The 14455-nt window shown below is 50.8% G+C and overlaps 1 pseudogene; it reads left to right on the plus strand.

Moving 5' to 3' along the window:
* The first annotated feature begins 3326 nt into the window (after window positions 1-3326).
* LOC144104966 (uncharacterized) lies at window positions 3327-4949 on the plus strand (annotated as a pseudogene).
* Window positions 4950-14455: the final 9506 nt, after the last annotated feature.

Consider the following 14455-nt stretch of genomic DNA (forward strand, 5'->3'; position numbering starts at 1 on the left):
TGGAGTACCTGTCTGCAGGCGCTTTAAAGCTCGCTCCTCCTTGAAAAGGCGGTAATTGTCGTTATGTGTTATGATTTCCCTGAAGCGCAGCAGCGGCTGGTTTGTCTCCGAGCCAGAAGAGCTAAGACGAGGAGCCCGCTTTTCGGGAGTCCGTGATGATTATTCTCGAATTGGCGTCCGGCAGCAGGCGCTATCGCTACTTCCTGGGCTCGCATTGAATTCTGGGCTCGTAAGGAGAGCAAGAGGCGCCGTAAGCCCCGCCGCGGTGGCTCAGTGGTTAGGGCGCTCGTCTACAGATCCGGAGTACAGGGGGTCGCGAAACGCAGGCGAAACGCTAAGGCGCCCGTGTGCTGCGCGATGTCAGGACACGTTATAGATCTCCAGGTGGCCGAAATTATAGCGGAGCTCTCCACTACGGACCCAACACGGCTAGGAAACTCCGTGACACGGGATACGTGCCCGGACTGGGCACAGGGTAAGGTAAAATTAGAAAAAAATCGTTTTTTTTTCTTTTGGAATTTTAGAAGTTCAATTCTTTCTACACATGTTCCATGATCGCACTTTCCTCAGAAAGCCATATTTATGGCTGAAGAACGCTTTTTCCGAAACCAAGTAGTGAGCGGCCACGCCCCCTTTCAGGATTAACGTCAATTTTTTCAACCAAAAAGTCCACCACCTGATTTCAAAACTTGTCTAAAATCAGCTACATATAAAAAATTGTCTGGCAACTATTGTACAGCTCCTATTTTTTAGCCAAGACAATCCTGAGATGCTTTGCACGTTTTTTCCACGTTTCTGCAACCTTCATGCAGCTGCGTCCGAGTGCTATCCCTTTCGATCAGTATTGTAATTTGTGCCGGTGTTGGTTGCTGCTGATAAGTTGAGATGCCCAGGGCAAAGAAGGCCTTCGTCAGGCGTGAATTTCACGGCAACCGCTACGCTCGTCGTGAAAAAGCAAAAGGATGTCCACGACCGAATGAGATCCCGAACGCCGAACGCGCCAGCTCCTCGACATCGAAGCTTTCAAGATTTTCCACAAGGAGAGTTTGCCTGCATCTGTCTTGGAGGCTATCAAACCCATTTATAGGGAGCTATCGAAGGCTGAGCTCCTAGAGAAGTGCCTGTATGGGCGAACTCAAAATGCAAATGAGTCGTTCAACCATGTTGTTTGGGAACGCGCGCCGAAGAATGTGTTTGTTAGGCTTCGGACCCTACGGATGGCAACACTGGATGCTGTTCTTTCATTTAATGATGGTAGCATCGCACGGGCCAACGTTTTGAAGGCGTGTGGATTGAACCCAGGGAGCAACACCATCAAGTGGCTGAGGGAAGCTGACCATAAGCGCATGTACTTTGCGGACCGAGCAACACGACAGCTTACAAAAGAGGCCCGACAGTCAAAACGACAAGCCGAAAAGCGAAAAAATGACAGCGACAGTGACTACGAAGCAGGGGGCTATTAAACCAATTACTATGGAGGCGTTTCAGCGAATAAAAAATGGTTTTTCACATCTTTTTTCTATTTACGCTCTATTATCTCAAAACAGTGTTTTTTTTCTTAGAAAGGTACCATTATTTCCAATGCCTTTCGAGACAGACGGCTGATTTTTTTTTCAATCATCTACACAAGTGTTGCCAACTACTGAACTAGAATTAAGCAATTTCCCTGAGCAGTTATTCTGTTATGAATTTTGAAATGCGCAAAGAAGGCCAGATTTGTGTACTACCGGAAAAATTTTTATTAAAAATCGAATTTTCAACACATTTCAAATATTCTAGTTCAGTAAAAAGAGCACAAAATTTGGCAAACAATGATATATGTATTATTAGGCTACTGTTATTAGTTAGTGAGAAACATGTACCTCAACATGGCCTAAAATGCATGGGAAGTATAGGGCTTACCCTGTGCCCTTAACCTTCACTCGCAACATACGACACGCAGACTGGCTCAACACCGAGGAGACCCTCGGTAGCGACCACTGCATCGTTAACACTAAACTACGCACAAGCCCCCTCAAGCGTCCCAGAACACAAGCCCGTATCCCAGATTGGACGAAATTCAGGAAAAATTTTAACTCACTTGGTAATACACCCATTTCCGCGCAAGGCTACACAGCATGGTCCCAACAGCTGCTGGCACACCTTTTCTCGCATGAAACACACATCCGGCTCTCAGAGGCGGTCACGGACGTGGATAACCACCTACGCCCGCAGCGGTGATGGACGAGAGATGCGCCCTCATAAAGAGCGCACGGAAACCCCGCGCGCAGTCTTCTACACGTCTGGGAAGCCCGTCGCAGCCTCGTCCGCCGTTGGCGACGCCAAAAACACAATAGAAAGCTTAAAGCTCGAATTGCCGAGCTTACCCAGAAAGCGGCAGAGTACGCGGCCCAACTCACCGACTCCAACTGGGTAGATAGATGCAACACGGCCGCACGACAAATGTCCAGCCGAAACACGTGGCGTCTCTTTCGAGCCCTAATCGACCCAACCCAAACACGAACCGAAACACGAAAACCTTTGCAGCGAGCCATGCACGCTTTTCCCGGCAACACGACTCAACTGGCACAGAAACTCCGGGACCAGTATCTGTGTACAGCCCAAGACCCCCGTGGATCTGCGTACTCTTATGCAGGCAGAGAAAACACGGAGCTGGATCAACCTTTCCAGCTCCATGATCTGCGGGCGGCTCTCGCCAAAATGAAACGGGGCACTGCGCCAGGACGGGATAAGGTCACCGTCAAGCTTTTGACGAACCTGCCCGACTTGGCATACCAGTCCCTCCAGGAATACGTCAATGCGATTTGGCGCGGGGACACCCCCCTGCCAATCGAATGGAAAACGGCTTTGGTAACTTTTATTCCTAAAGCTGGCAAACCAATTGACACAGATAACCTCCGCCCCATATCTCTCACCTCATGTGTGGGCAAACTAATGGAGACGAAGGTGCGGGATCGGTTATCTACATATCTTGAACACAAACATGTCTTTGCGAGCACCATGTTCGGATTCCGCCCACACAGATCCGCACAGGATGTCCTCCTGCAACTCAATCGGGAAGTCCTTGACCCCCTCGAATGCCCCCATAATGAACGGGTAGTACTCGCCTTGGATCTTAAAGAGGCATTTGACAATGGAACACATTAGGTCATACTCACTAACCTAAGTCACACCGACTGTGGCCTCAACACATTCCGATACATAAGCCAATTTTTAATGGATCGTTATTCCTACCTTCGAATTCAAGATAGCATGGTCCTTACCTACTCGGCACGCGTGGAACCCCTCAAGGAGCGGTACTTTCCCCGCTGCTCTTCAATCTGGCCATGATGCACCTGCCGGCCCAGCTGGGTGGTGTCGCCGGCGTGCAGCACGCCCTGTACGCTGATGACATCACTCTGTGGGCCACACAGGGCAGCACAGGGGACATTGAAACCAGCCTGCAAACAGCGGCGACGATAGTAGACCGCTACGCCCGCCGCTTCGGTCTTCAATGTTCCCCTCAAAAATCGGAATTTATGCACCTCCGCCCATCACAGAAGTGCACAACTAAAATATCTCTTTCTCTCGAGAGTGGTCCCATACGCGAAAGTGATGAGATACGGGTACTCGGACTCTACATTCACAAACACAGGCGGCCAGACACTACATTGGCCAAACTCCGTAAGGTGGGGGACCAGGTGGGCCGCATGGTCCGCCGGGTTTCCAACAAACGCGGAGGGTTACGAAGTAAGGATGCCTTGCGGCTGTCAAACGCCTTCGTAACTAGTCGAATTCTCCATTCGACTCCTTATCTCCACCTACGAAAACAAGAGGAGGACGCCCTTGAGGTCATCTTTCGCAAAATTGTTAAACGTGCCCTTGACCTCCCCATCACTACTTCAAACAGCCGGCTTAAGGCCCTTGGGGTGGTGAATACGTTCCGGGAGCTCCGGGAGGCGCACCTTACAAACCAGTACACGCGCTTGTCGCTAACGGAGTCGGGTCGCCGCCTTCTTGCTCGACTCCATATCCAACACACCCCTCCAATGGAAGACAGGTTTTACATCCCGGAACTGTGGAGACGTGCCCTCCACGTGCAGCCTCTTCCAGCAAACATGTCACATGAAGGCCATAATGGTTGGCGCCTGGCACGAGCGGAAGCGCTAGCCCGATATTATGGCAACAAAACAGATGTATACTACGTGGACGCCTCCGGCCCTCACCACGGGGGATGGTACACGGCCGCGGTAGTTCACAACAGCAACACAGTTAACGGCCTCGCTTTCAGAGCCCGCAGTGCAACACAAGCAGAAGAGGTCGCGAATGCTCTCGTGGCCTCACATTCCAATTCAAAATACATAATCACCGACTCGCGAGGGGCCTGTCGGAACGTGTAACAAGGCTGCACTCCCTTCCTAGCCTATCGAATATACCAAAATTGCATACGGGATACGGACCCCGCACACCGTCACCTCATATGGGCCCCTGCTCATCAGGGATTGGCAGGAAACGAGGCAGCAGACGCAGCCGCCCGCGCGCTCTCTTACCGGACTTTTTTCTCCTCCCCACCTGATCAGGAACCCGATGTTAATCCGGTCTATACGTTCAAAACTATCGCAACCTACTATCAAGATAGCCATCGCCTTTTCCCTAGCCCATGTAAAGGCCTCAAGAAGGCGGATGAGCGGCTCCTTCTCCGCCTCTTCACCAATACATTGCTGTGCCCAGCAGCCATAAAGCATTTCGACCCCTCATTTAGCGGAAACTGCCCGCACTGTAGCGCGGTGTCTTCGTACACCTATCACATGGTGTGGGCCTGCCCCTCCAACCCGGCCATTCCCCCCATCCCCAACCCAACCCGGGAGGACTGGGAGGCGACCCTGCTCGGCTGCCACGACTTACAGGCCCAACAAGCCTTAGTCGGGCGCGCCCGGGCGGCGGATACCGCCACTGGGGTCCCAAACTAGGGACCTCCACCTAGTGTTTGTAAGGATCGGTCCCTTACGGGCTGATCCAAACACCTCCTGTCCGTTCTGAATAAATGTTTTCACCACCACCACCACCTCCACTACGGCACCTCTCCCTTTCTTCCGTTAGTTCCTCCTTTATCCCGTCCCTCACAGTGCGGGTCAGATGTCTGCCGGTATGTGAGCCAAATACTGCGCCATTTCCTTTTCCCCGAAACCAGTCTTCATTTCATTTTCAAACCCGCCGCGGTGGCTCGGTGGTCAGGGCGCTCAGCTACTGATCCGAAGTTCCCGGGTTCGAACGCGACCGCTGCGGCTGCATTTTTATGGAGGCAGAACGCTAAGGCGCCCGTGTGCTGTGTGATGTCAGTGCACGTTAAAGATCCCCAGGCGTTCAAAATTATTCCAGAGCCATCCACTACGGCACCTATTTTTTCCTTTCCTCTTTCACTGCCTCCTTTATCCCTTCCCTTATGGCGCGGTTCAGGCATCGGACGAGATGTGAGAGACATACTGCGCCATTTCCATTCCCCCAAAACTAATTATTATTATTATTATTATTATTATTATTATTATTATTATTATTATTATTATTATTATTATTATTATTATTATTATTAATATTATTATTATTATTATTACTATTATTATTATTTATATTTTTATTTCATTTTCAAATAACACGACTGTGCTCTTATTAAAGCATCGGTGAAAAATTGAAAATTGTTTTTTTTTCGGAAAGGAAATAGCACAGTATTTCTCTCACATCTCGGTAGAAATCTGAACCGCGCCATAATGAAAGAGATAAATGAGGGAATGAAAGAAGAAAGGAAGGAAGAGGTGCCGAAGTGGAGGACTCCCGAATAATTTCGTCCACCCGGGGATCTTTAACATGCACCGACATCGCACAGCAAACGGGAGCCTTTTGTAGTGAAAGCTACACTACGCTAGCCGGAACGATTTCGCCGGTCTTGTCCATCTGCCCCTACTTCGCAAGCGCGAGTTTCGCCACAGGTCGCATGACGTCACAGCTGCGCCGCCGCCGGAATCCGCCGCCTCGCCCACTTCCAAGCTGCGCGTGGGGTCGAATGAATACGGGAGGCGATGCGCTCGACCGTCTGGGTCAGTTGCAAGCCATGGAAGAAGAGGATTAAGCCTTGCTCGTTGCGGCAGCAACGTAGGCTTCGGGAAATGAACTCGACGGACCCCCGAAGTCGTTGCCCGGGCTGTTCGGCACGACTGACAGACTCACAGGCTGACGTCAGTTCAGCTCCATCAGTTAATGGGTCCTTTCGCTACGTATACTAGGCACAGCAGAGCTAAGCCACCCCTCATTTTCTGCCTTTCGCCTCCATCGAAACGCGGTCGCCTCGGTCGGGTTCGAACCCAGGTGCACCAGCTCAGTAGGTGGGTGCTCTAACCACTGAGGCGTTCTCCATCTCATGATATAGTGGCCATGGAAAACTGTCAAGGTGCGTTCTTAACGACGTGCGTTCCATAACATGCTCCAAGCGAGCTCACATATATGTATATTAATGTAGTGATTTAGTAGGTAGAGTACCTGAAAACACCTTGCACACAATTTGTTTTATTCTTATTCTTCCGACTAGTACCAAGACCGCTTTGTTGTGTACCCAAATCCCGTTTCATAGTTCCAGGATTTGCGTTGCTTACAGTTTACCCGCCGCGGTGGCTCAGTGGTTACAGCGCTCGGCTACATATCCGGTGCAAACACTTCGTTCACACGAAAAGCAGATCCAGCTTACAGAGCGTGCATCGGACGTGGATAACAACCTGATGCACCTCTGGAAAGTTCGCCGCAGCCTCACTAAACGATGGCGGCGCCAGAAACACAATCGTAAGCTCCGCGCTCGCATCTCTGACCTCACCCAGCAAGCTGCCGAGTATGCTGCCCAGCTCGCTGACAATAACTGGGTAGATAGATGCAACAGCGCAGCAAGACAGATGTCGAGCCGCAACACTTGGCGGCTCTTTAGGAGTCTCATAAACCCTACACAAACACGCTCGGAAACCCAGAAACACCTCACTCGCGCGATACACAATTTTCAAGGAAACACAGAGGAGCTAGCGAACGTCTTACGCTGACAATACCTCAGTCAGGATCAAGATCCGCTTTTCACTTACAGAAAAATCTTGTATAGGACCATTCCTGCCTCGGTGGCTCAGTATCGGGGCGCTCGGCTACTGAACGGGTCTCCAGTGTATGCTGCTAAAAAAATGGTTGGGGTTCAACGCGACTGGAACTTAGTTGTACGAGCGAAAGCTCTATTAAGAATGGTGAGATACGGTTCGCTTAGTTTGAATGTTTTATTATTTCACGTCTATATCAACGTCTTGCTGTGGCTTGACTAAGGTTGGTTTTTGGTTTTAGAGGAAAAGAAATGGCCGGGTAATTGTCCATAGATTTTCCAAGTATTACCTAGAGGGAAAGCTGGCACCGTCGCCTATGCTAGTTTCTGAAGGAGCCACGAAAGAGCCCTTCATTCACCGTTGGAATGCCGGGAAGACAGCAAGGCGCATTTGGCTTCTCCCTAAAACGGGACTACGACTGCAAAAATACAAATTTTCGCAGATTATATGTTGCAAGAAATCGTTGTTTTGCAATCACTATGGCCTGCAATAAAATATGCTTACTGTACATTGCAATAAATGAACAGAAAAGCAAACGATAACCGAATTTGATCATTGTTAGAGAAGGCTTTCTCTTCCTGCCGACAAATGTAGCGAATCGTGGAAAATACTTTTTGAGTTCGAGAGACACGCTTTTCACAGCGAAAATTCTTTCAAAAAATTGTTAGCGCTTAAAATTCTACGCTTTAGAAGCTTCTGTTTTCGTGTTGTGAAAAAGAGAAACATTTCATTGGTGTAGTCAGCTATTGCGGGACGCGCCTTATGTGCGTGCATAGGCTGCGTTCGCGCCGTGAGAAACTTGCCTGATCCCCCGCTTTTCTATGAGAAACTAGTTTGCGCACACTAAGTCCTGGCTTGGCACGTCCTGGCGCTGCACTTACAGATTTTTCCAAGAAAACCATGAATGGCAGGCGTGCCCCAGTGGGTTGGGCGCCCGTCTCGGCAACGGGAGGTGGATGGCTCGAAACCCACCGCCGGACACCCAACGGTAAAAATGGGTACAAGCGTCCCCCGGCCTGGCGCCCGGCTTTCTTTAGGGGAGTTCGCTTGGGAGAAGCTCCGTAAACCCCGCTGCGCCCCTCGCAGGCGAAGCCCTTGTCTCGGACAACCTCGCAGCCTGCTAAATGTGGTGCCACTTCTGCCAACGTGGCTCGAATCTCGATCACTTGCAGCAGCACCCGCCTCAGCTTCGGGAGGTGGTGGGTTCGACTCCCGCTGCCGGCCGGGTACCCACCGGTTTCCTCAAAAATGGGTACAAGCTGTTACCCGGCCTGGTGCTCGGCTTAGTTGGGTTGCATGGCTTGGAAAAGGAGCCTGCGGCTTCAAATCCCGTCGTTGTGGCTGACATGCGGCACTGCATCAATAGCTAGGCCACAGCGTTTATTTGGTGATCAATCTCTCGGGATCAAACATTAGCTGCATGCCACCTCCCAGGGTGGCAGGAAGGACGCGCTGCCTATCCAGTGCGTGGAACGCAATCAAGGCACGCTTTTGCAGTTGGACACAAACGCCACGTACATGAAAGCGAGATTGAGGTCCCACTGACCCACGGAGCCGGTCTTGCGCCTTTCCTTTCGTGAAAATGAACGGCCTTTGCAAAGTTGTCAACGCCAATGAACTCTATCGATGCCGTCGGCTCACTTCTTTTGTTTGGTTTTTGAGGAAAGGAAATGGCCCAGTAACCGTCTCACATATCTCGGTGGACACCCGAACCGCTCCGTAAAGGTAGGGATAAAGGAGGGAGAGAGAGAAGAAAGAGAAAATTGAAAATTGAAAGTTGGATTTTGAGCAAAGGCGCGGCGAGGCGCGCGTTGTGACGTCATGTGCCTCCTCAGAGCACCACCACGGCGAAATCGCATGTTCGCGGCCAGTAAAGCTTCCACTCTAAAAGACGCGCGTTGCAACCACCAAGATATCGACTACGATTCAACAAATGATACACCCGGGAGGAGCCCTCGCCACATTGATGGGAACTCCTAGATCTCAGCCACGTGCGGCAAGGAAGCCACCTTCACCCCGTTCCCTGAGGAGTTGTTGCGATTGCCGGAAGAATGAAATGGAACGTGCACGGGCCTGCCTACTGGCTCAAGCTGAGCCACAATCGCTGCCACGTGCAGACAGGAGAGTTAAAAAGAGATGTGTGAAGATTGAAAGACGCACGTTGCAACAATCGCGTCATCCGAAACGATGACGGCGGTTTAGCAACAGATACATCCGGGGACAAGGAGCCCTCGCCCCATTGTTGAGAGCTCCTAGATCCCAGCCCCGTGCGGCAAGGAAGCCACCTTCACCCCGTTCCCTGAGGAGTTGTTGCGACTGCCGGAAGAATGAAATGAAACGTGCACGGCCTGCCTACTGGCTCAAGCTGAGCCACAATCGCTGCCACGTGCAGACAGGAGAGTTAAAAAGAGATGTGTGAAGATTGAAAGACGCACGTTGCAACAATCGCGTCATCCGAAACGATGACGGCGGTTTAGCAACAGATACATCCGGGGACAAGGAGCCCTCGCCACATTAATGAGAGCTGCTAGATCCCAGCCCCGTGCGGCAAGGAAGCCACCTTCACCCCGTTCCCTGAGGAGTTGTTGCGACTGTCGGAAGAATGAAATGGAACGTGCACGGGCCTTCCTACTTGCTCAATCTGAGCCACAATCGCTGCCACGTGCAGACAGGAGAATTAAAAGAGTTGTGTGAAGATTGAAAGACGTATGTTGCAACTCGCGGCCTATAGGGCGCAGGGCATACTACCAGACTCCATCAAGACGCTATTGTGGCCGCAGGGCAGTGCGCGCACTCGTGAGCGAACTTTGGTGAGCCTCTGTGCATTCCTCGAACACACGGGCTTGACGTCCCGTCTGTTCTCCGTCAGGTAGTTACACGCAGTGACCGAACGCTCCGCGAGTTCTACCTTGAACGATTAATAACTGGACGCCCCACTCCAGTTGTAACCTACACAGTGCTGTGCGCGTGTGTGATTTAATTCCTCTAAAATGAACTAATCACGCGCACAACCTGGACACATTTCTTATTGTGTAAATAGTTTGTACATATTACTTCTCCCCCTGTCCTCTATTCCTGTCCCCTCACCTCTTTCATTTCATTTCTCCATTCTGCCTGCTGTCCTTTATTTCCGCTGCCCCAGCTCAGGTGCTTCAGTATCGATGGCAGATGCCGGGCTAGCAAAAAATCTTTTCCTTCCTTTTTACTATTATTTTTAATAAAACCACTACCACCACCACAACCGCGCCTTCCGAAACGATGACGGCCGTTTAGCAACAGATACATCCGGGCACAAGGAGCCCTCGCCACATTAATGAGAGCTCCTAGATCCCAGCCCCGTGCGGCAAGGAAGCCACCTTCACCCCGTTCCCTGAGGAGTTGTTGCGACTGTCGGAAGAATGAAATGGAACGTGCACAGGCCTGCCTACTTGCTCAGTCTGAGCCACAATCGCTGCCACGTGCAGACAGGAGAGTTAAAAGAGATGTGTGAAGATTGAAAGACGCACGTTGCAACAACCGCGCCTTCCGAAACGATGACGGCGGTTTAGCAACAGATACATCCGGGGACAAGGAGCCCTCGTCACATTAATGAGAGCTCCTAGATCCCAGCTCCGTAGGGCAAGGAAGCCATCTTCACCCCGTTCCCTGAGAAGTTGCGACTGCATAATAATAATAATTGTTTTTTTTGGGGGGGAAGGAAATGGCGCAGTATCTGTCACATATATCGTTGGACACCTGAATGAACCGCGCCGTAAGGGAAGGGATAAAGGAGGGCGAAGAAAGGAAGAAGAGGTGCAGTAGTGGAGGGCTCTGGAATAATTTCGACCACCTGGGGATCTTTAACGTGCACTGACATCGCACAGCACACGGGCGCCTTAGCGTTTTTCCTCCATAAAAAACGCAGCCGCCGCGGTCGGGTTCGAACTCGGGAACTCCGGATCAGTAGTCGAGCGCCCTAACCACTGAGCCACCGCGGTGGGCCATCTTTTCGGAACGAGCTTTACACGTTGTCGCGTAAACTTTTGAGCAGCACATTCCTGCAGTGGGGTAATCTAGGCGTAGCACGTATTGGATCACAGATATTATAGCGATAGCGTTTAGTTTCGTTGCTAAGACCTTTACTCGAGCCATTGCAGCCACTGCCGACTGCAGGAAGAATAAAAGGGAAAGTGAACGGGCCTGCCTACTGGCTCAAGCTTCGCCGCATTCGCTGCCACCTACATACAGTAGGAGAGATACGAGATTATTTCCGTTTCTTAAATATATCCATAGATATCAATATATATACAGTTACTATGCCTCCGTAAACTTTGACTCATTTCTAAATTACAATGTCTCGGTTGTCATGACAAAGACATGGCATGTCTTTTATATGCCTCTTGTCGTTACATACTCCTTCATGACTACAAGTCTCATCTTAATGTGACATAGCGCACTACATTTTGCAAACGCGTTTTCGCCGACATAGCCTAGTAAGGCTTTAGCATTAAAAGGAAGACGTTTCGCTGCCGCCTAACCATCACCGGTCAGCACTGGTGTTTGTTTCTCATCCGTATTGTCCTGTCTGTCGTGTGGATATTTATATGTAAACAAAAGCACTTCAATGTGTGAAGAAAAACTAGGCAGTACAGCCTATCACAGTATTTGCATCTCGTTGTTCTACCGCAAAGAAGTCATCCATTCATCGTGCGGAACCATGAAGCCATTTTTAAAAGCGCGCACTGATAACCAGATTCTAACTGAGTCGTAGACAAAATGTTGTGCTGAAAACCTGAGAAGTGCATATTCCAAAATTAAACGCGGTGCGTTCCTATGCCTGCCGGAAATTCTTTATCTGTCGCTTGTTTTATCTCCACCAAACGGCCTACAATGGTAACACTACCTAGATATATGTTCCCCAAATCCATGTATCGCAGCTCAACACACACCGCTTGATAAGACCGAGCAGGTTAAAAAAATTAGTTTGGATTACCTCAGCTAATCCGGGATATACAAAGCGAAAGATGCCTGCGTTCACTGTGCTCATTGGCGTTGGCGTTGTCAATGTTCTAGACGGCGATGGCTTTGAGGAAACGAAGGGGAGTCCCTGGATATGCGGACGCGTAATTCGTGCTTTATGCATGTGGCGGTGGCGAGAAAGAGATGTGGCCGGAATGCATTAGCACTGACAGCGCTGTGGCTGACATGCGGCACTGCAGCAATATCTAGGCCGCAGCGTTCATTTGGTGATCAATCTCTCGCGATCAACCATGGACTGCATGCCACCTCCCAGGGTGGTAGGAAGGGCGCGCTGCCTATCCAGTGTGCGGAACGCAATCAAAGCAGGCTTCTGCAGTTGGACACCAACGCCACGCCATGTACATGTAAGCGAGATTGAGGTCTCCACTGACCCACGGAGCCGATTGTGCGCCTTTCCTTTCGCGAAAATGAACGGCCTTTGCAAAGTTGTCAACGTCAATGAACTCTACGAACGCCGTCAGCTCACATGTTTTGTTTGGTTTTTGTGGAAAGGAAATGACATAGTAACCGTCTGTCATATCTGGGTGGACAATCGAACCGTGCCTTAAAGGAAAGAAATAGAGGAGGGAGGGAAAGAATTAAGGAAACTGAGAACTGAAAGTTCGATTTTGAGGAAAGGCGCGCCGCTTCGCAGCGGCGGAACACTTGTGGCTCGGTGCTATTAGTGGCGCATACGCAATAGTGACTAAGGAGCGAGAGAGAGAGAGAGAGAGAAATATCGGCGGCGAGACGCTCGTTGTGACGTGTGCCTCCTCGGAGCACCGCCACGGCGAAATCGCAAGTTCGCGGCCAGTAAAGCTTTCAGTTTAAAATGGTTTTTGAGTGAATTAAACGGCGCAATAATTATCTCACATCATGGTGGAGACTCCGCCCGCGCCATGAGGGAGGGAGGAGGATTTCTGCAAGTGGCTCTACAATAAGAGCAGGAGCCTTCTCCGGTTCCTGCATGAAAACAGCTCACATGATATCCTTGAATTAGTTCGCAGCGAGGCCAAATTATGCCTTCATGCCAATTGTGCGAAATAAAAAATTCAAGAAAAATGAGGTGCCGTAGTGGAGGGCATCGGAAGGACTTCGACCACCTGGGGATCTTTAGCGCGCACTGACACCGCACAGCACAGGGGCGCCTTTGCGTTTCGCCTCCACCGAAACGCGGCCGTCGCGGTCGGGATCGAACCGAGGTACTCCGGCTTTAGTAGCCGAGCGCTCTAACCACTGAGCCACTGCGGCGGGCGTCTAGAATTTCGCCTTCATCGGAATTCGACCGCCGCGGCCACCCGGGTCTTTCGGGTCAGCAGCCGAGCTTCACAAGCACTCAGCCACCGCGGCGACGGCAGGAAGAAATGGGCTTGGGCAGGGCACGTAATGCGAAGACAAGGTTCGTAAGAGTAACGGACTGGGTTGGAAGGGAAGGGAAACGTAGCAGGGGCGGCAGAAAATTATGTGGCCGCATGAGACTAAGCTTGCGGGGATAAGATGGCCGCAGGTAGCACAGGACATGGTTAATTGGAGAGACATGAGAGATGCCTGTGTCCTGCAGTGGGTGTAGTCAGTCTGATGTATGTGAAAATCACATGCTCGATGTAACGTCTCTTTGGGGTAAGGGGTACGTTGGTTCGAATTTCGTGAAGAATTCAGGATTGATTTTTGATGAGATGTGGGTGCGGTGGAGCGATTAATGTGTGTTCCCCTTACATGTCTTCGTTTGCCTGTTGTGATATTACTGGGAATTCGGGGTAACCGCATCCAGTTCTCTTAGCTGCCACCACGTGGCGTACGGCTTGGAGCATGGGTACGGTAGGCGCCAATATTTATTTATTTCTGCAGGCATCTGGGAGGCCACAGAGAGAGCGCCTTTTTCAGGATTGCTAGCGAAGTAGTGTTTCCGCACTAAGAACACGGCGTAGTTAGTGATAAAATTCGCTGTTTGGTCTAGACAGTGATCACGCCACAGGGTCGAGACATAGCCGAGTGCTGATTGGTCGAAGGGGTGTGCGACATGGTGACATCACTTGACAGGGCCGAGTTAGCACGTGAGCTGTCGGGCCGCTTGGCCGCGTGCACTGGTCACGTTACATGGCGGAGTGAGGTGGCGGTCTCGGCAGTAGTAAGCCGCGGTGGCTCAGAGGTTAGGGCGCTTGGCTACTGATCCGGAGTACCCGGGTTCGAACCCGACCGCGGTGGCAGCGTTTCGATGGAGGGAAAACGCAAAGGCGCCTGTGTGCTGTGCGATGTCATTGCACATTAAATATCTCCAAGTGGTCGAAGTTATTCCGGAGCCCTCCACTACGACACCTCTTTCTTGCTTTCTTCACTCAGTACCTCCTTTATCCCTT

This window comes from Amblyomma americanum, chromosome 1 (genome assembly GCF_052857255.1).
Source record: "Amblyomma americanum isolate KBUSLIRL-KWMA chromosome 1, ASM5285725v1, whole genome shotgun sequence".
In the NCBI taxonomy this organism is placed as follows: domain Eukaryota; kingdom Metazoa; phylum Arthropoda; class Arachnida; order Ixodida; family Ixodidae; genus Amblyomma; species Amblyomma americanum.